The following is a 23,006-nucleotide window of genomic DNA, read 5'->3' as shown; positions in this document are numbered from 1 at the left end:
GTAATCGCCAGTTTATACAATTTATTACGGGTTTTTATTGAATTGATGATTCCCTTTGTAATCCAGGGATGTTTGTTCTTTCTGCGTGTTTTTTTCTTAACTAAAGGAATGTTTTTTCGATAATAATATAAAAGTTTATCTAAGAAAATATCATAAGCTTTATCGGCGTTATTTTGAAGATACACTTCTTGCCATTCTTCCTTCACTAAATCAAGATTAAGTAATTCAATATTCTCGTCTGATTCTTTTCTGTACATTATCGGCCTGGGTTTTGAAATACTTTTGACGTTTTCAGAATAACGAAGAATAATGAATATCGGTAAATGATCAGATATATCATAATATAAGATACCATTAATGAATTTATTTACAGAAAAGTTATTAGAAAAAATATTATCCAACAAGGTTTTAGATGTTTGGGATATTCTTGTTGGGTTATCAATATGGGAATGGAAAGCATATGAAAAAAAGAATAGTTTTTAATTTTACCGCTAAAGTATCTATTTTCGTCATGTCAATATTATAGTCGCCCATAATATAAATTTCCTTATTTTCTTGTGTAATCGTGTTGAGGCATTCATCAAAATTTTCTAAAAACATTTAAGTTTTATGATTTGGTGGCCTGTATATAACACCAATTATCTTATTTTTCATTTTATCATTAATGATTTCCACAAACAGGCTTTCACAACCTTCAATATCAATATCAGTTCTTATTTTTACTCGCAATTCGTTATATATATATATATAGGGCTACCCCTCCCCCTCTACCTCTCTTACGATCAGAGCGAAATATTTTATATCTATCAAGGCTAAACAAATTTGGAGACGTGTGCCCTAGCCAAGTTTCAGTTATACCGATTGCGGAAAAGGGAAAATTTTGTAAAGAAAGAAGAAGTAGTTCAAATGAATCAAAATTTTTGTTTAAGCTTCTAGCATTCCAGTGGAATAAGCTAAAATCTTTAATGGGGTTATAATTAGTGTCATCATTCCTATTTGTGGAATTACTACGGGAATTATTAGCATGACTTGCAGTGGAATCAAGTGAAGATTTGAACATATTATTGAAATCCGAAATAGTGTAGTATTTACTGTGATTACTTATGATACCCTGGTCAGGATGATCGTTGTTATGAGTCATGAGGATTTGAGTGCAAAGTTGAGAATGGTTGTTCTGGGGCCGTGTATTTTGTGTAGTACGTTGCAATGTCTGTGCGTGAATGTAAATGTGAGTGTGTGCATGTGTGGGGTGTGCAGTGCATGTGCGTTGATAATAACAATAATGATACTGATACATTTTTACGTTATACAATAGAACAAATGTTACATCATATAGTCTCGCTAAATTTATGTCTACAAAAGTAAATGGAATCCTCCTACACTTAACGTTGGTGAGGTAACGTTTGAGATCAGTCGGGAAAGAAATCGCCGATAAACGGTAGCCAGCTTGAAGGTAGGTTCACTCGCTGGCGGTATTCTCCGTCACAGCGTATGATGTTAGATGATCTTCTTTATTTGAAATAGCTGGGTAACTTGCCCATATGGAAAGGGCATGTAGGGTATCATTCCTCATTTCCAATGATCCTACTCCTCTGTATATTGTGACTGTGCACCTCAAAACAAACACAAAGTCGCACACACTGATTTTGCGTGAGGACTGAAAATAAGTGAAATGGGTCAATCTAGCCGAACTTGACTTGTTCATATTTTCTGAAAGAGCGGGTCTTCTTTTACATTATGCTAAAATTTGGTATCATAAAACGGACAGGAAAGTGTGTTTTTTTTAGCAGTTTATCTCGAACATTTTTGGTAGAATAGTGTGATTAGGTGTGTCTTTAGAATCCTTTTTTTTTCATTTCTGAAAAACCCTGTCCACACTCTTCACTTTCAACTTTAATAACTTTTAAAAAGGATAGTGCTACTGCTTTGAAAGTTGGCATTAATTATGGACAAAATTTGTTAATGAGGCATGCTTAATTTCAGTTTAATCTGATAATCCCTTCATTGTTGTTACTCTGGTGGTTTACTTCCTGTTTTTTGTCCCATTCGCCGCACAGCCAGCACGGTTTGGTAAAGATTAAGCGCTTGAATAGACACTGTACTTCAGAGCCTCTTTTCTCAGTTCACACTTTTCCTGAGTTTGTGCTGTCTTTCCAATATTTAGATAGGTTGGGAGAGTCCATTTGATTTGAGTTATACATCATTTTAAAGCTTAAAGTCTGCTCTTTCAGAATATGGTCTTAACTAAAAATTCATGTCTGGCGACTTTTTGTTTGTTTTGAGGTGCAGGGTCACATATACCAGGAATGTCCGTAATGATGTCTTGTTACTGGCAATGTTATTATTGATACTATATGTTTGATTTTTAAAGTAAAGCGTTCCTCTTCTACTTGTGTTTTACAGCATTTCCCTATGAAACTACATACGTGCCTTGAATATTACCGTGTGTGATCTGAGTTCCCTTCCACCACCCCCCCCCCCCGAAATAATAAAACAAAAACAGAAGTGAAACACAAGATTCGATGAATTGACATGTTAATAATTTCACATTTATTTGTTTCATATCCAATCCTGAGACATTTGCGTCTAGAAAGGAAAATCTTCAAGTCATTATCAGAGGTCCAAAACATCCGACTCCTTGTGCTGTGGATTTGTTTTCTTTTACCTTACTCAAAAGTTCCTTTAGGTGAGTTTGATAAGTTCACTTTGGAATTTGTTCCTGCTGTTTTAATATTTGGCTTCATGTTAATCGGTGAGGCTATAATGGTTGTTCATATTGTGTGAGGTATTGTATGATGACATTGTAAAATGTCAAATGTTTTGTTGTGTAACACGTATGTGCACTTTCTGAACTTGATAGGAAAGAACAGCTGTGCCATTATTCCAAATCTACTAAATGGCTAGATCGATATATGTCACAACTTTCTTTATGAATTGCATTCTTCTTTGGTTTCGTTTTGCCTATCCTTAAAAAAAAAATCAAAAACTTCGAGATGTACAAAAGGAAAGGATATGGGAACATGCACTTTTAGTGTGAAAAAAAATGCTGAATAATTATGATATTCAACATTTCATTCTTTACGCCATTCACGTATTTATTAGTATGGAGGGGAAAAAAGAAGAAAAATAAAATGTTGCAATATTGATACACTTGTCTTTACATAGTGTGCCTCAGAATTGAAAGCAGCATCACCATGAGATTGGCAATCTTTCTAGTGATGGTCGGCATTGCAGGTGAGCTTCTAAGGGCGCGTCACGAGACCGACACCCACGAGTCATACAGCCCACGAGTCATACTGCTCACGAGTCACAAAGCCCATGAGTTATACAGCTCACGAGTCATACAGCCATGAGTTCGACAACAAGACCCACGAGACCGACACATTAAGCCTCGTGTTGTATCTGTCGAACTCGTGGGCTGTTTTACCTAGTTACGAACTCATGGGCTTCATTTGCATAGTGTCGAACTCAAGGGCTGTATGACTCATGGACCTATTTGGATGTCGAACTCGTGGGCTGTATGACTCGTGGGTGTCGATCTAGTGGGATGAACCCGGTTCTAACACTACCTTACTTTCTTAATTCCTTAGATTGAGATGAGGGACAATCCCAAATTAGATTGAAAATCTCAATCAGATAGATTTAGAAGTCAATCTAATTGTATTTTAAGTCTAATTTTGGATTGACCGTGACCACAATCTTATAGACTGATTTGCAATCTAAGATATTCAGAGAGTTTATACCCCCAGCCTATTTATTATATCCAGCTGTTTTAAGCCCCATACACTCCCCTCCTCACCGAAACACACATAGGCAAGCCATAAAAAAAAAGAAAATTCAAATACTGTATATAGATTATGCTCGTGTATTTCGATTGCATGGATACGCCTGACCTTTGCCTAAAGGCCCTGCCACACCTTTCCGGCAAGCTAGGCGGGCTTGTTGCTTCTAGGGATTTTCCAGCATGCAGGGCAATTCTTGCAGGCGGACAAGGATTTGGGCAAGTTTCGCATGCGTCTTACCAGCTGGACCCGTGCTACTTACGTTCTACTTCCGTGTGGCCTGCGTGTCAGGCGCATGGATGGCAAGTGAGGGCTGGCAACTCAGTGAAGGAATCCCTTTGAAGGAATGGCAGAAGTCCCACAGAATGTCATTATCTTGTCATTATAATGTCATTATACGGGGACTGCGAAGTACCTGCGTGGGAGTTGCCTACGAGGTGCTGCCGTAAAGGGCATTCTGCGTGGACCTCTGGGTGCAATCCCCGCGACTCATCCGGAAATGTTGTGGTCATGCTCAAAACTTTGCTGCGGGTAAATCGGACTTGCGTGCCCACCTCCGGGCAATTACGGGCAGGATACGCGCTACAGGTCCGGGTAACAAGAATTTTTTCCCAGCAAGTCAACCCGCAAGACTTCCCCAGACAAGGTGTGACAAGGCCTTGAGCATGCTCAAAACTCGTTCCGGGTGATTCGTGAGGGTTTGCCCGCAGAGGTACACGCAGAACACCAGTAGGAGGCCCTTAGCGGCAGCACCTCGCAGGCAACTCCCACGCAGGTACTTCGCAGTTCCCTATGTCGCTCGTAGCTGAGAATGGATCGGTTTCAAAGCTCGCACGCAGCTCACGCAGAATGCACGCAAGTAGCAGGTAAATAGTACGCGTCTAGCAGTAAGACGCAAGTACATAACTCGCCAACATCGTTGTTCACCCGCAGAAAATTCCGTCGTGCTGGAAAATTCCTAGTCGCAACAAGCCCGCGTAGCTTAACCGGAAAGGTGTGACACGGCCTTAACGCCAATAGACATCCATCAATGAATGTCCATGCGGGAATACCTATGAAAGATAAAACTGTTAAAGAAACGAACTGTCAGGATTTTTAGGACATTAAAGTATGGAACGACTGGCTAGCAGAAGCATGTATAATGATAAGAACACTTACCTGACATTAAAGCATTTCCCTCCGGTTTAAAGATTCCCTTATCATTATATTTTCGGTTGGCTGGCCTCTACCAATAACTCATTTACATACGCGCATGGATAGGTAAATGATGATAGGTGTGGATACGCTATACAAAATTCACTTGCCATAAAGTTACAGTAAAGTTGTATAATCCTTCATACCTACAGTTTTGCATTAGTCTATAATTCATCTTGATTCTAAGGTGACAGGAAAATACCGTGGACTGTGGGTCGGATGCATAAACGCTAGCAGTTGCTTGTGCTAGCCTTCTCTCGAATCCGTATGCATAAAAACAAGCAACTGCTTGCGAGCAGAAGCTTTTGCTAGCAAGCACAAGCAATATTGCTTGCTGCCCGCGAGCAATTGCTTAGAGACCAAGCATTTGCTTAAAAACGTACGCACAAAACATGCCTTTTGCTAGTTCTTGCTAGGTTTTACTTACGATTTTCCAAGCTCTGTAAAATGAGCTTGACCTTTTGCTTAACTGGGACGTTCCCTTTTAAGTATCATTTTCATATTCATGAAAGAAAGACCACACTCTTGTGAAGGAGTGGTATAAATTTACAAGAAATTACTCATACGTATAAGAGTAAGAAACTTTTTCATTTCAACAACGGGAATGTCCAGTGGTTAGCAAGCAAAATGTGATGAAAAACAGGTAGGACGTCTGACTTCGGTGGAGAGCAAAGCAGTCAGACCGCAGCACCCGATAATTCGCCCGTATTTATTCAAATCGTATGCAAGCCCGCTCGAGGCTTGCATACGTAATGAGCTGCGGAAGGGGATTTTGTCCTTGGGCTTTCGGCAACAAAAATATACCTTACGTTCACAAATTTGGTATCAAATTCAAGGAAAATATGTAAGCTATGGTCACATGTTACTCAAATTATTGTAAATGAAGAATATCATAGCGTAATTTGAGCTTGAAAAATGATGAAAAAAGTAATTCGTGTAGTACACGTTCAAGACGTCAAAAGAATACCAAATTCACCTTGCGTCTCAATGAAAATGCATTGTTTGGTAGTCTATCTCTTAATCTTTGTATCTACGTAAATATCTTGACAATTTGTTGCTTAATCCGGTCAGGAACCAGTAAGATATACATCGATGTCAGTGCTGGTCAGCTTGAAACCGTGCAATCTCAAAAGTAAGCTCTCTCATTGGACAGCGCTTGCATTCAGCGCTTGCATTAAGTCATTACGCTAGCTGCTACGGTTTCATGCCACGTGCGTGCATAGCGCATGCTTGCATACAGGCACGCGTGTAGTTCAAGCGCTGAATGCAAGCACTGTCCAATGAGAGAGCTCTTTCGCGCCACTGTACACTTTGATGTGGAGCATACTTCCGGCTTAAGAGTGATTTTTACAGACATTTAAAAACGGAAAAACTACATTCTAAGAAAAAAGAAAAAGGTTCTTTTGAGCACCATTAAATGGTTCTCAGCACTGTCACAATAGCGACACCTTTTTTGGAGCCTGTGAGAACCTTTTTCAAATGGTGCCTGTCAGCACCTTTTAACATTGGTGCCCATTAGAACCTTTTCCAATGAAATGGTTCCCATGAGCACCTTTTGAAAAGAGTCAAAAAGGTGCCCATCTTTAGTCAAAAAGGTGCCCATGGGCACCTTTTAAATGGTACTCACGAGCACCATTTCATCGGGAAAAGGTTCTAATGGGCACCTTTCGCAAAAGGCACCATTTAAAAAAGGTTCTCACGAGCACCTAAAAGGGTGTCGCTATTGTGACAGTGCTGAGAACCATTTAATGGTGCTCAAAAGAACCTTTTTTTCTAAGAGTGAGTATAAATCATGCTTGCGTCTCCTTGACTCCAATATATGATGAGCACTGATCTAAGTTTCCTCTCTACGAAAAAGCCAAAATCAGAAACAACAGTTTCTTAATCCGGTCAGGAACCAAAAACGAACTTTAGACGACAACATCTTCCGTGAAAAGCAGATAAAATTTACACAAATTCAACTGATTATATCGTCGTGATAAGAACCGATGTTATACGCAAATTTGGTATCAACATAAAGATCAAAGTCTGGAGAACAATATTACTGTGACTTCTAGCCATGATGAATGTATGTACAAGTCGCTACAGTGATGAAATTTTTACTTGAAAGAGATATTTTATATTCGAAACAATTTGGTTTCAGAAAAGGGTATTCTTCACACATGGCTTTATTGGAATTAAGTAATATAATAGCACAGTCTTTTGAAAATAAGAAGTTTTTGACTGGATTATTTTTAGATTTGTCTAAAGCTTTTGATTGTATGGATCATAGTATTCTTATCAAAAAGATGGAAATATATGGTATCAGAGGTACTGCATTGAATTTGTTTCGGGGTTATTTATGTGATAGAGTGCAATATGATTGTGTCCATAAATGGCATATTGTCTACATCGTTGTGTAAATATTGGTGTTCCTCAGGGATCTGTTTTAGGGCCTTTATTATTCCTTATATATTATGATTTGCATTTTTCAAGTAAGTTACTTCACACTATTGCTTTTGCAGATGACACTAGTTTATTTTTGTCTGGTAATGATATGAATGTTCTTTGTTCAACTTTTAATCATGAACTCTGTTTAGTTAATGATTGGTTTCAAGCAAGTAGACTTAAATTAAACGTGGATAAAACATGTATGCTTTTTAAGCCTAGAAACAAATATATTGTAAATGAAGTTGATATATGTATTGATAATTGTAAGATTTCTTGTGTTAAGTCAGTGAAATTCTTGGGTGTAGTGACTGATGAAAAATTAATGTGGAAGGAACATATTGATATGGTGTGTGTGAAAATAAGGAAAACAATCGGTGTTATGAATAGGCTAAAACATATTTTACCGTTCAACATATTCGTTAGACTTTATCAAACCTTGATCTTGCCGCACCTTACCTACTGCAATATTATTTGGGGGAACAGTGCAATATGCCATTTGAATCGAATTTTAGTTCTTCAGAAGCGTGCAATAAGAATCATAACGAACTCGAAACCATATTCGTATTCCAGTCATCTGTTTGAAAAATTAAATTTTCTGACAATATTTGATATTAATAAGTCCCAAACTGTCTGTTTTATGTATCTGTTTAGAAATGATATGTTGCCATGTTTTTATGATTTTGATTTTGTAAAGAATAATGAAGTAATATTGTACAAGACGGGGGGAAGATTATAGATCGCCCAATTTCAAGTATGAGTTCTCACGATCCACAATGATATATATTGGCCCTAAGATGTGGAACAGTCTCCCAAATAATATTAAGCAGTGTGCCTCTATGTCTGCATTAAAGAGAAAATATAAAGAATATGTTGTAAAATCATATACGTGCAATAATGCCTTCCTGTAATAATTCCCTTTATGCTAATATATGTATATATCAGTAGTTTTCGTTTTGTCTTGTTTTGATTTGTTTTGATTTGTTTTGTTCTTTTTTTTGTATTGTGTCATAATTGTTACTGTTTACTAGGGAGAAGCCTTGACAGGTCAATGGCCTTTGCTTCTTCCTCCACACCCTGTACTGCATATGATTGACATGTTGTCCTGTATTGTTCATTCTTTTTTTTTAACCAGTTGTGCAAGTTGTGGAAATAAATGAAATGAAATGAAAATGAAATGAATGAAAACCATAGCCCTGTCAAACTCTCGCAAAATCTCGCACGTACGAGACACCTTTCGAACGCAAAGATCGTCAACGAGAGTGCTGAATAAATCTTGCCGGATCGGCTCATTAGCATACGTGCTGCGATCTGACTGAAAGAGACCTCTCTCCACGTGCGATCTGGAAGATCCGGGCTACTGTAAGCAGTGATGGGAACAGGGAAGTTCGAGAAATGGAGTCACAACAGTCTATAATTCGCTTTGATCCCATGCTCGAAGTCGCCACTCAAAAATATTTGAATTATGTGTCAAACTGGATCTGCCGCTCAGATGCGAAGACAATTGACTCGTGTCTCATTGCATAATCACCAGCCACTTTCCAAGGAAGATATGTCTTTGTGATGGTAAGTACTTTTCGCTATCCCTACTTACAAACGATGGGCGCTAGACAATGGTAAAGGCACGGGGGTGCGCGAATAGAAATTGCTCAAATTTTGCTGAAATGAATATCAAAATTACTCGACTGTACGTGTATGTACGCTAATCTGACATATTAATTTATAAAGAACTATACTTGAAGATGATACCATATTAGTTTCATTTGGCGGAAATAAGGAGAAAAGTGATAAAACCGGCTTTCCATGAGGGTAAAATTTCAAACACTTTCACAACATACAGCTCAGATTTACATTTTTTTGCACATATTTTCGAACAGAATTGACTTTTGTTTTATATGCTTTATCATTAGGTGAAATTTCATTGCATTTGATATATAAACGGGCAGCATATACCCGATATTATGTTAGCGTTAAAAATGAATCTTCAGATTGCTGAGAAAGATGGCGGCTTCAAGCAACGAACATAAAAGGCACAAATGCACCTGGGGAATTCTTTTGTCCATCCATAGAAAACTGACAGCTGATTGAATAATATAGTCAGTTGTAACTCCATCTCTCGAACCTCCTCGATGGGAATCAGCCAGTGTGTGTGTATAGTTGTGTGTATGCGTCTGTGTGTGCATTTATGAGTGTCATTTCATAGCTCTTACTGCTATGTCAGGAAATGTTTCCGCGCACACATGCCCTTTCAAATACATGCTGCCACACTCCTTTGTTCTCGTGTTCGAACAAGCGTGACGTCCCTTTTGTTGAAAACGCAAGCAATTGCTTGTGCGGGACAAGAAAAAAAGGTATAAGCACAAGCAAAAGGTTATGCACATGGATTTAAGCAATTGCTTGAGCTAGACCTTTTGCTAGACGAGCTTGTGCTTTTGCTTGAAGCAATTGCTTACAAGCAATTGCTTGTTTTATGCATTCGGCCCAATATCATCTGCTCATTTTATAGACTGTATGTGTTCACCCCCAGTGAACTCCATTATTTTTGGATGCACAGTGGGTGTGCGGCATCTCGTTGCGGACTCTGCCTCTAGCCAACTTCTAATCGGCGCAGACGGTAGTGAATTTGAACCCGTTGTAACGCGCATGAATCGTCCGCCCTTTCGTGAACTCGTCTCTTGTCAGCCCAGACGGAAAAAACCTGCAGGTACTAACAGAACATACCATGACATGACCGAACATTACAAAACTTGACAAGGAGAACGTATAGCGTTCTGTGGTGAATAACAACAGAATTATTCAGTGAAAGCTATCTGATTTCTGGGAACAGTTAACTATAGGAGCATTTATTTATGCCTTCTTGCGGAAGAGTTCCTGTTCTGAAATAGCTCATGTGATCTTAAACCAAGGGTATGCATAATTTCTACTAAAGCGTTAAGTGCACGGTTACGTTGATGCTACGGTCACAACTCAGAGCGGCGACCGACCGATTTGTAGCCTGCTCGGTCGCTGCTGAAATTTTGGCACCGCTCAGCAGTTTTTGGAGATGTTGAGCAGGCTGTAAAACCCCAGCGATGACCGAGCAGTGCCCTGTCGATTTCCCGTCGGTCACCGATCGATTTTCAGTAAAATTTTGGCGAAATATGGGGATCTGCAACGCGCAGAGTCCGAGCAGTCACCGAGCGATGCCCCATCGGCCACCGGCCGATCTTTACGAAATCGCTCAGCGACCGACGGGTGATCGATAGGTCATCTACCGGTGACCCGTAGGCGTACCGGCGGCCACCCGCCGGTCTCTGCCGGAAATTTCTCACTGGCTACCTGTGTTTATTAATGTACCTATGTGATTTGTGATGTGTTAATTTATTAATCAATTAAGATAAAACTCGAGGCCAAAGATCTGAATTAAATTATCAACTAACAAACGTCAGCTATGTGATACCACAGATAACTAGAAATTAGGAAATAAAACAAAAGGGAGGAACACCCAAGATGGAACAAAGATTAGAATAGATTAGAGTTTTCCAAAATATCTTGTTTGCTTCTATATTTTACAGTATTTTTCTATTCCTATTTAATTTCATATTTTAATTTTCCCCATCTCTTTGTCATTCATTTCTTCTTCAATCAATAGGCCTTTAATGAATGATAAGGTAACCAAACCATATTTTACTACGTGACCATATCGACACTAACTTTTAGCTTTCATCTCTTTTGCCCCAAAGTGGTTGCCTCTGACTTCCATGTCCCTCATGTTGGTTGCCGAGATGTTGAGATGCTGAGATGTTGATGGGGTTTCCTTGCTTCTTATCCCTCCCCCTGCTTCTTCCACATCGCGCTAGATTATCTTCTCCATCTAGTCCCTGCATGGTTTCCTTCAGTCCTGCAGTTTCTGTCATTTTTATCTTAACATTTTTAGTCCCTAAATCGCTCGACGGCGACCGCTCGATCTATTCTCTAGGTTTTCTTTTGTGCTGTTGTCATTTTTGTCTCTATTATTTTGTTCCCTAAATCGCTCGGCAGCGACCGCTCGATTAGATCAGTGCCTAGGCGGTTCCCGCTCGGACACCGAGCGTATTTTGGGCAGCGAGTGAAAACTGGTCGGTCGCCGCTGAAATTTTAACTCCGCGTTAAAACTTCAGCGGTGACCGACCGATGCCCTAAAAATCAGTGGCGCCTGGTCGGTCACTGGTCGGTCACCAGTCGTTGTTCGACCGGTTTCGGCTAAAAACTCGCCGACCGGTCGCCGAGCAGGCTGATTTTGGGGGTTGTGACCGTAGCCTACGCGTGTAACCGAAGGAATCTACAATGCCAACTAAAGCTAAGCCACTTTCAAATTCCCTACAATGGACTGTGAGTTAGTCTTCAACTTTGCTGTCGCTTGTTTTGTATATACTTAGGGAAACAGAAAATGATCTAGCAGATATCATGAAGGCTTTTTTAAACCATATAAAAAGATGCAAATGTCCAAAATAAAACGAGTCCTCACGCAGTTAGTGAACGTTTATGGTTCCCTTTGAAGAAAAGACTATAGTCTCTGCTTTTTCACCTGATATCCAAAAAGCGCATTCTAATTTTGTTCTATAATTATTTCAGCCGCAAACGAATGCAAGCTGGTATTGTTTTTGATATAAACAGATGAACTAAATCCACCGCTATGGGACCTCCCCGAAAAACAAAACAAAACAACACAAAACAAAAATCTGTTTGTCGATAAGGTAATAAGGGAAACAGCATCCAGCCACATCCCTCAACACCTCCCCCCCCCCCCCCTAAAAAAATCTACAACGGCACTTTATAAACGGATACACAGGTCTGATCTTACCGTGTTTCATATCACTCAACCACAACTTCTGCGTAACATTGTGTCTCCTAATTTCATCACGCATACAGAAGACACCGTTGTTATCTTGGCTGATGACAAAAACATTTATATGGCAAAAGGAACGAAAGTGAATTTCACGATCTACCATAAAATTCCAGAGGGGGCCAAAGATGTTACATATGATCGTCGGGATCAATTAGTCTATTGGGTATCCTTGGAACGCTCTATCCGTCGGGCTGGCATTACCTACAGAAAGCCTGAAATGGTGCATAATGGTCGTAAGTTTGAGTTTTAAATGATGTTGTAGTCACTGTAGTAAAAGAGGCAAATAGATGCTCTTATGCAGGCAAAATATGGAACTAACAGCAATAAACGGATTTGATCCGGTTGAAAATGAGCCGGATTAGACCCGGAATGGAGGGTAATATGCTACAGTCACACACGGCAGGATTTCGAACCGGATCCATAAGGAATTAAAACCGTATCGACTCGGTTCGAGCCGTAGAGACCCGCATTTACCCGTATCGAACCGTATAAAAAACACAATCCGTTTTAAATCCTTAACTGAATCCTTGTCGATGCCTGTATCGACCCGTGTCAACCCGCTTCAAACCGTACCGACCCGGATGTAAACCCTGTCATCATCCGTTGCATGAAGGCCGGTGTACGGCAAGAGTCCATACGGTTTTAAGCTGCAGCGGGTCGAAGCGAGTCAATGCGGTTCGAACTGGGTCAATTCGGTTATCAATACGGAATTGAAATCCGTGAGAAAATTTTGAACATGACCAAAAATTTTTCGCCGCCGTATCGTAGCCCCCGGAATCCATCAGGCATCCTTGACACGGGTTACGATGAGGGTCAATGCGGATGTCTACGGCTCGAACCGGGTCGATACGGTTTTGATTCCTTATGGACCCGGTACGGAATCCGGCCGTGTGTGATTCTAGAATAAGCAGCAATCGTTAATTTAAAGCACATTCATTGGTTGCGAGCGATGTATCGCTTCTCTGTGAAAAAAAAAAAAAAAAAAAAACATGTGCACAGTGCACTCGTGAGAACTCATCTTGATTTCGTTCGATTGCTTTAAGTTTTAACTAAAGGTCATCAAAATCAACTTCAGCAAGATTCCGTTCGTGAAGAAAAAATAGGCCTACATGTACTTCACATAATTCACTGTCTTTCTCTAATGTCGGACTCTCTCTCTCTCTCTCTCTCTCTCTCTCTCTCTCCCTCTCTCTCCCTCTCTCCATTTCATTCTTTCTTTCTTCTCCCTTTCCCCCAGAGGATAGATGCAATCTCCTTGCCCTGTCTGATTCAAAGCGCGCCCTCTTCGTCACTTCTTTTCATTTCATTTCACACATGCATGTTCACATGCATGTTTTTATGCCTCCGCCACGAAGTGGTGCCGGAGGCATTATGTTTTCGGGTTGTCCGTCCGTCCGTCCGTCCGTCCGTCCGTCCTTCCGTCCGTCCGTCCGTCCGTCCTTCCGTCCGTCCTTCCGTCCGTCCGTAATGAATTTTGTGGACAGGGTAACTACCAAAACCTTTTGAGGTATCCTAATGAAACTTGGCATGTATGTGTATTAGGAGGTGAAGTTGTGCCTATCAACTTTTGGGTGCACATGCTGAAGGTCAAAGGTCAAAAGGTCAAGGTCAAATGCTTAAAATTGCACTTTTTCCCCCATATCTATGCAATGCCTGAAGATATTTTCTTGAAACTTAGTGTATACATGTATTACCCAATTAAGATTCTCTGGTGAAAGTTTGGGGTCATGAGGTCAAAAGGTCAAAGGTCAAAAGGTCAAGTAAAATGTTAAAATTGCACTTTTTTCTCTGTATCTTGGAAATTGTTCAAGGTATCTTTATGGAACAAAGTATATATGCATGTACTGACTGGCAGTGGTTATCTAGGGAATTTGGGGTTCATGTGGTCAAAGGTCAGGGGTCAAAGGTCAAGGGCAATACTTCAAAATTTTACTATTTTCCTTATATTTATGCAATGCCAGCAGGATTATTTTTTTAAAAACTTGATGTATGCATGTATAACCCACTAGAGATTCTCTGGGATTTTCTTCTTTTTTTTGCCAAGAAGGTCAAAGGTCAAAAGGTCAAAGATCAAGTGAAAGTGCTGAACTTACTTCTTTCTCCATATCTCGGAAGTGGCTCAAGTTATCTTTAAACTTAGTACATATTTATGTATGTTCTGCCTGACATTGATTCTCTTATGAATCAAAGGCCAGATGAAAATGATAACAATTTACTGTTCAATACAGAAATTGCACTTTTTCTCCATACAATTTATACCTTGACAATTACTCAAGTGCGTAAACTTATGAAAGAGTCAAAGTCGAAGTTAAAGTTCTTAAATCCCCAAATACATGCTCTCCTATTCATCCAATTAAATTTAGGTCAAGGAAGGTGAACATTCGATACATTTGTGACAAACATGTCATTTTAATATTTTGCCAGTTTTGTGAAAATGTAATCACACATTGTCCACATGTACTATAGACCTATTAGGAGAATCATGCATTATGGCGGAGGCATACCAGTCGCCATAGCGACATTTCTAGTTTTATTTTCATTTCCAATCAAACACAGGTAATACACTTTGACATGATTACATATATTGGAACATAATAATACATATTGGTTCTTAAAAGAACTTCATGGAAATGGAAATTGAGGGGCTGCTAAAAAGCGAACTTGTAGATTGCAGTCCCCTCACTTACGTTACATTACTACAATACATTAACTATATATGACTTTATAACACAATACAACGATACATGTACCGTACAAGCTAATCATTGAAAGTATACAGTTTTCATTCAATCAAATCGGATGGTTACATGAAGTACAGTGTATACGCTTTCACATGTATACACATACACATAGACATAGACATACACATACACATACACATACACACACACATACACATACACATACACACAAGCACACACACGTACCCACATACACATACGCACACACACGCACGTACACACACATGTATGCATCCACATACATTGTGCACACACAGAAGAGAGTATAGGGAAAGAGAGGAGGGGGAGAGGGGGAGTAGAGAGAGCGAAGGGCAGGTCAACATTCTCGATACAGGGTGAAGAAAAAGAACAACAATTCCAAACAGTCAAACTAATCATGGGGTACATATGAGCTAATCAAATATTTCTTTAAATTACTAGAGAATGATTTCAAACTAATGGAATCTTTTATATTTTTCTCAAGGGAATTCCAAAATTTTGGGCCACTGTAGATAAACGTGGATTTTGTAAATAGAGTTCGGGTAAGGGGCAAATGATATTCATCTGTTTGACGAGTGGGGTATTTATGAATATTTTTATTCTTATTAAACATATTTTCAAAAACTGAAGGAAGTGACTTATTATACAAACTGTACATAAATTGACCAAGGTAATAATAATACAAATCCCTTACTTTTAAAACCTTATTCTCCACAAATAATCCGTCAGTATGGGAATATTTGGAGGTATTACATATTACTCGAAGTGCTTTTTTTTGTAACAATAATAATTTATCCAAATAAGTTGAATGTGTATTTCCCCATACTATAATTCCATACGTTAAATAAGGTAAAATTAACGTTGAATATAACATTAGCAACTTTTTAACAGAAAAACAAAACTTTACTTTATTAATTACACCTATGTTACTGGAAATAGTGCGGCATATACAATCTATATGCTGTTTCCAAGAAAGCTTACTGTCTACAGTTACACCAAGAAATCTAACAGAATAAACCTGTTTTATCACTTCATTTTCAAAAATTATATCATGTGGCAATTTATCAAGGGTATTACTAAACAACATCACATTTGTTTTCTGCAAATTAAGCGATAATCTATTTGCTCTTAGCCATTGCATTATCTTGTTCAATTCTATATTCATGACATCAACTAATGTATGAGGATTTGAATGAGAAAAGAAAAGATTAGAATCATCTGCAAATAATATAAAAGAAAGAACATTTGAAGATTTGGGAAAATCATTGATGTAGATAATAAAAAGTAACGGCCCTAGTATACTTCCTTGTGGAACTCCACAATCAACTGAGCGCAAAGAAGATTTTTCATTGTTTATACAAACAAATTGTTTTCTGTCTTTCAAATAACTTCTGAACCACTCCAAGACCTTCCCACGTATACCATAATGATTAAGTTTATAAAGAAGAATGTCGTGGTTAATCGTGTCGAAGGCCTTGGAGAGGTCCAGGAAGATTCCTGCAGTATGTTGAAACTTATCAATTGCTCGAGATACTTTTTCAGTGAAAGATAATATTGCATGTGCTGTGCTATGTTTCTTGCGAAATCCAAATTGATATTTTGACAAAATGTCATTTCTATTTAAAAAATCTATAACTCGAAAATATATTATCTTTTCTAATATTTTAGATATATTAGGCAAAAGAGAAATAGGTCTGTAATTATTCAATTCTTCCCTATTACCCTTTTTAAAAATTGGAACTATTTTTGATATTTTCATAACATCTGGTACCAGCCCTTGTGATATTGATAGATTAAAAATGTGAAACAAAGGATCAACAATATAAGGTATTATATTTTTTAACAGTATATTATCAATATCATCATAACCAGAACTTCTTTTAGAAGGTAAATTATGAACAATATCTAAAATCTCATATACTGTTACAGGGGAAAAAGAAGGTTCGGTTAAGACGTGGGACATCATTGTCGTTTCTCTTCTGGACTTCACACTTCTAGCACACTTTGCCAGGAACGTTGGATCCGTAGACAGCATTACACTTGACGACGTGCAAGGGTGTGTGTGCATTGCTCCTCTATTTTTGCTTAAAGCAGATGGCTAGTAACTGATCAGTGGGAATCAGTGGGAATGCTGAGGGGGGGGGGGGATGATTGTTCCCATCCTTGTGGGATTCATTTAAGAGTACATTATCTATTGTTGTGTGAAAATGATTTGCTTCAGAATGGTCTCATGTTCAAGTAATGTGCAGTTTATTGTTTCCAGGTTAACAATCGCCCCGTCACTGTACAGGCATGCTAACCTGGAAACATTAAACTGCACATTATGTGAATACGGGACCATTCTGAAGCAAATAAGTTTCACACAAAAATAAATATATAATGTACTCTTAAATGAATCCCACAAGGATTGGAACAATCATCCCCCAGCATTCCCACTGATTCCCACTGATCAGTAACTAGCTATCCCCTTTAAGTTGTTACTGGATTATTTCTAAAGTTGTGACACACCTCAAGCATTGTCAATACTTTATTAAAAATGAGCAAAGATTGTTGAACAAATCTTGTTATCAGGTGTTTTTTTTATTATTATTAGTACTTCACACAAAAAGGAAACATGATTTTCATGAAACATTGAATTTTCGCTGCCAAAGTCGTTTGTACTTGCGGGCAGCCATGAATTGATATAATTTCAAATCAGAATAGAATTATTGGTATGACAGACGTCTTGTTGAAATTCAAATTAGTTGCACTTATACGTGTGAACGAGGAAAATTAACGTGTAGATTTTATTTTAAAGTCAGTACCAAGAGCAGATTTATACAGCACATGATATTTTCATTCACAGTGTTAAACCTAGGTGAAGAGGTATTGCTCATGAGAAGAGATGTATTTTCATCTACCGCTTTACAGGTATTTTTACTGGACAAGAGCTCAGTTCATATATCGTCAGGCTATCGATAACTACACCTCACCAAAGGAACAGATACCCGAAGACCAGACAATTAACCCGTTCTACGTCAACGTGTACTCCGAAGGTGGTGTGTGAAATGTATACTATGACCGGGAAAAAAAATCAGGCAAAATAATGTTCAATGCAAGTCAGTACACGTGCAGTTTTTCGGAACAATTAAGGGGATCTAGACACATAACATGTTTCTGAAAAGCCCATTTTTCTTCAGCATTATTCTCAGGTTTTGGATCATAAACGCATTGGAAAAATTAGAAATGTTGCTATGGCGACTGATGCCTCCGTCATAATGCATGATTCTCCCAACAGGTGTATAGTACAATGTCTTCACAATGTGTGATGACAGTTTCACATAACTGGCAAAATATTGAAATGACAGGTTTGTCAGCAATATCTTGAATGTTCGCTTTCCTTGAACTGGGTTTGCTATAATTGTCTAAGAGTGCAGGTACACATATTTGGGGAATTGAGAATTTTTACTTGACTTCTGACCGACCCTTTTATAAGTTTATGCATTGAGTAATTTCCAAGGTATGAAGAAAGAGTGTAATTACAGTACAAAATAGATTTTGGGGGGGGCATTGAAACCTGGCCTTTGACCCTTAACCTTTGACCTTTGACCTTCTGGCTGGAAATTTCCCAGAGAATCTCCATTAGGTAATGCCTGTATATATTAAGTTTTCAAACTAATAATGCAAGCATTGCATATACTAGTATATGAGGGAAATAGTGAAATTTTGAGGAGTTGACCTTAACCTTTGACCCCCTGACTATTGACCAATGACCCCTAAATTCCCTAGATAACCCCTGCCAGTCAGTACATGCGTATGTACGAAGTTCTATGAAGATACATTGAACCATTTGCGAGAAAAGTGATGTTGCAACATTTTCACCTAACCTTTGACCATTTTACCTTTGACCTTATGACATGAAACTCTCTCTGGAGAATCTTTACGCAGTAGTACTTGTCTACACTAAGTTTCAAGAAAATACCTTCGGGCATTGCATAGATATAGGGGAAATATAGCAACATTTTTTAGCATTTGACATTGACCTTTTGACCTTTGACCTCTTGCCAATGTCACTAAAATCTACTCAACTAATTGCCCCATCATACATCATCCTTGGATCAAGTTTGGTGAAAGCTGCTTCATCTCGTTTTGAGTTATCACGTAAACAGATAAATTTTAGGATTTGACCTTGATCTTTGACCTTTGACCTCTGTCCGATTTCACTAAAAAACTACTCAAGTAATTGTTCTATCATACATCATCCTCCGACAAAGTTTGGTGAAATTTGCTCGATCCAGTCTTGAGTTATCGCGTAAACGGATACGATTTAATGATTTGACCTTGACCTTTGGCCGATTTCACCCAAAATCTAATCAAGTAATTGCTCCATCATACTTTATACTTGGACCAAGTTTGGTAAAATTCCAGTCACTATCACTCAAGTTATCGCGTAAACGAAAGCGGACGGACGTACGGACATACGAACGGACGGACGGACAACCCGAAAACATAATTCCTCCGGCACCACTTCGTGGCGGAGGCATAATTAGAATACATGAACACATACATCAAAATACAGAATCAGTGTGCAGATGATAAGCCTATCTGGATTTTGTGGATAGGCCATACCTCTGTACTTCATAAGAAATATTCACCCCTTTCTCAGCCCATCCGGAATCGATTAGGCCTACCCCTATCATTGTATTCTTCATTAAGTTGATTGCACAAATACGATATTGATCTCCTGAAAATGAAACTGAACGCCCCAAACAAGCTCATCGGGACTATGACGTGAATTTGAATGCATGAGTTGGAAATGTAATACTCGAATTTGGAAATTGAACGGACACGCGTGCGTTTGAGAACAAAAAAAGAACTCCAGACTGCCAGAAGTCGATTCTTTGGCTCCGGAATTTGAATGCTCGATTCTTTTCGAGTGCGTGCGCTGTGTGAATTTGAATGCACATTCATGAATTGAGAGGACAAATTATGCAATTGACCTGGGAAACCTATATCAAATAATAATAAGAAAAAAGTTCAAATGTGTAAGAAAAATATTATCCGTGATAGCAATTACTTTTTTGTCATCTTCAACATGCCGTTTTAATGCACTTAAAGTTCCGTCTAAAAGAAGCGTAGTAAGAATGAGGGGGTCGTGAATGTCGAGAACCAGAAGCGGGCCCTCGGCAAAACATCAAAGCAAACTGTCGCGTGCCGTTTCTCTGATTTTGTTATTGTTGCTGTTGTTGTTGTTTGCTGTTGTTGCTGCTGTTGTTGTTTTTTATATTCGCTGGAATGGTTTCTTCTTTGTGACATCACAAAACAGGGGATCAGTACCTCCTCCTTCGAAAAGCAAGACGCATCCTACGTCTACACATACCATCATTGTTTTGGGAGTATTCAAAGGTCCTTGTTCTGCAGCTCGAGCGCCCTCGAGACATGTCTATCTCATGCCATACGCTATTCGCTGTTGGTCTCGATGGAAACAACTTGATGTTGGAGGTTATCACTAATCCACCGTTTCGATTTCCGGGCGTCCTTGTGTCCGTTAAAACTTCCTTCAACTCACGCTTTGCTCGCATATTCGTCTCATGTGAATAATAAATCTATACTGTCTTGAAAGTTGGCCAATCTCTCAATGATCCCCATCTTATATCTCATGATTAAAGTTTCGAAATCTATAGTTTTATAGCTGAAACAAGGGTGTAAAGACGTACCGGTGTTTTTACGACTCTAAAGTCTAATTGAAAGACAGTATCTCGCAGCAGTTATCAAGTAAAAGTAGGATTCTCATTTACAAACATACATGCTTTTTTAAGGTTTAATAGAGAAAATGAGAGAAATGTGGAATGAGTGAAAGCACCAACATTAGTAGAACACATCAGTGAAAGTTTGAGGAAAATCGGACAATCCATTCAAAAGTTATGAATTTTTAAAGTTTTGGTGTTGGAACCGCTGGCTGAATGAGGAGAAAATGTAAAAGGAAACTCCACAAAAATTCATTTCTCATGAAAATTACACATTCCATCAACTTGATAATGACATATATTAAGGGTAGTCATTATTCTCCCTCTTTCTGAGAGGGGTTAGTCCAATACTCTTTCATTATGCTAGAAAAGTTAATTTTTGTGGAACACCTTTATCTTTTCATTAATTGTTGTCCTAACATACATCATTATCTCTGTAGTGTCTTCATCCTCCGGTTCCAACACCAAAAACTGCAAAAATTAATTGTCCGATTTTCCTCAAACTTTCACTGTTGTATTCTACTATAATGTTGCTGCTTTCACTCGATCCACATTTCTCTTTGGGTTTGGGTGTTCTTTAATGCTAATTTTCCATTCAAAAGCTGCTAATTGTGCTCGTTGAAAATTTCGTAGATTGATTATAAAGTCCAATGTTACATGTAAAGGTGTAGGCGTACCTGTATATATATAGCTCTAGAGACTTTTTTTTCCTTTCCTAATATCTACGAAGAATGTATACATAAAAAGAAGAATATTGATGTATGATAAACACGCAGATGGGAAGAACCAATTATTACTCCTTAAAATTGCGGCGAAGAGTGTTGTATAAACCATTGACTTTTTAAATTCAAAAAGTAAAAAAAAAAATCCCTTGAAACTGGTAGTATAACTACAAAATCTGCCAAAGTGAGTTCAATATATGAATCTGGTGATGAAGCAACCAATGAATCCACATACAAAATAGATCCACATACATTATGTCCAAGGTAAGATCTTAGACGTGTTACAAAACGGAATCCACAAAGAGTAAATGTATGAATATCTGAGTGAACAATCAGTATGCTTTTCAGTAATCAATTTGTGTACTTTTTTTGCCTGTACGAATTGTTACATTCCTGATAAATCTTCGCATATTCTACAAGACATGATCTCTGGACATACTGGATATATTGCAGCCGGTGTATTCTTAGGTATTTTCAAAAAATTTTGATGTAATACTTCGTGATAAACTGTGACAAAGAAAGTGTGTTTATGATAATGGGTAGAAGGCAGGCCGGGTACCGAGTGTAAATGGTTCGAATACCAAAAAATATCTAATTACAGGCAGAACTCAATAAGTTCATTTGAAGGTATTTTGAGTGACTCATTGGATGTAAAAGCAGAAACCACCCAAAGGTCAATCCTTGGGGTATTCTATATATCAATGATATTTGTGAAATGAATTATCCCTGCTGGAAAGGCGCGGTGGGAAAAAGTATAGAATTTGCTCTGTAATTATTCTGTATGACTTTTTGATGCAAAATGATATATGGAACCAAGACCAATATGGTTTCAGGAAATTTCATTCTACAGATACGGCACTAGCCCAATTGTCCGACAGAGTGTCGACTGCCTTAGCTGAACAAAAACATGTCATTGGTGTGTTCATTGACCTAAGCAAGGCATTCGACACTCTTGAATACACTATCCTTTTACGCAAATTACACTGTTATGGAGTTCGTGGCATTCCATTGGATTGGTTTGAAGATTACTTATCAAATAGAAAGCAGTACGTATACTATGAACGTGTAAACTCTGAAATTCTACCTATACAATGCGGCGTCCCACAAGGATCCATATTGGGACCGCTACTATTTCTAGGGTATATAAATAATATTACAAATTCATCTAAGTTACTGCAACGTATTCTGTTTGCCGATGACACCAATGTATTTTGTTCCAATTCGGATTTTCAGTCGCTTCTAAGAACTCTTAATACTGAATTACCGAAATTATCCACTTGGTTTAACAGCAATGAATTATTACTTAACTTAAAAAAGACAAATTTCATTCATTTCTTAATAAGAAGCATAAAAATGAAATGCACCATTTAAATATAATGGCGGATGGTATGTCATTGGAACAAAAAGAAAATGTCAAATTTCTTGGACCAATATAAATGAAAATATGAAATGGAACGCTCATGTGCAATACATCTCTGATAAAGTGTCTCATAACGATGGTATACTCCATAAGCTTAGGTATTATTTCCCAAAGAATGTTTTTATTTATGCTGTATAACTCGTTGATA

Source organism: Diadema antillarum, unplaced genomic scaffold (assembly GCF_040938485.1).
Source record: "Diadema antillarum isolate AM-2024a unplaced genomic scaffold, OU_Dant_1.0 seq00000392_RagTag, whole genome shotgun sequence".
Lineage (NCBI taxonomy): Eukaryota > Metazoa > Echinodermata > Echinoidea > Diadematoida > Diadematidae > Diadema > Diadema antillarum.
The sequence above is the reverse complement of the archived record's forward strand: the minus strand, read 5'-3'. Positions refer to the sequence as shown.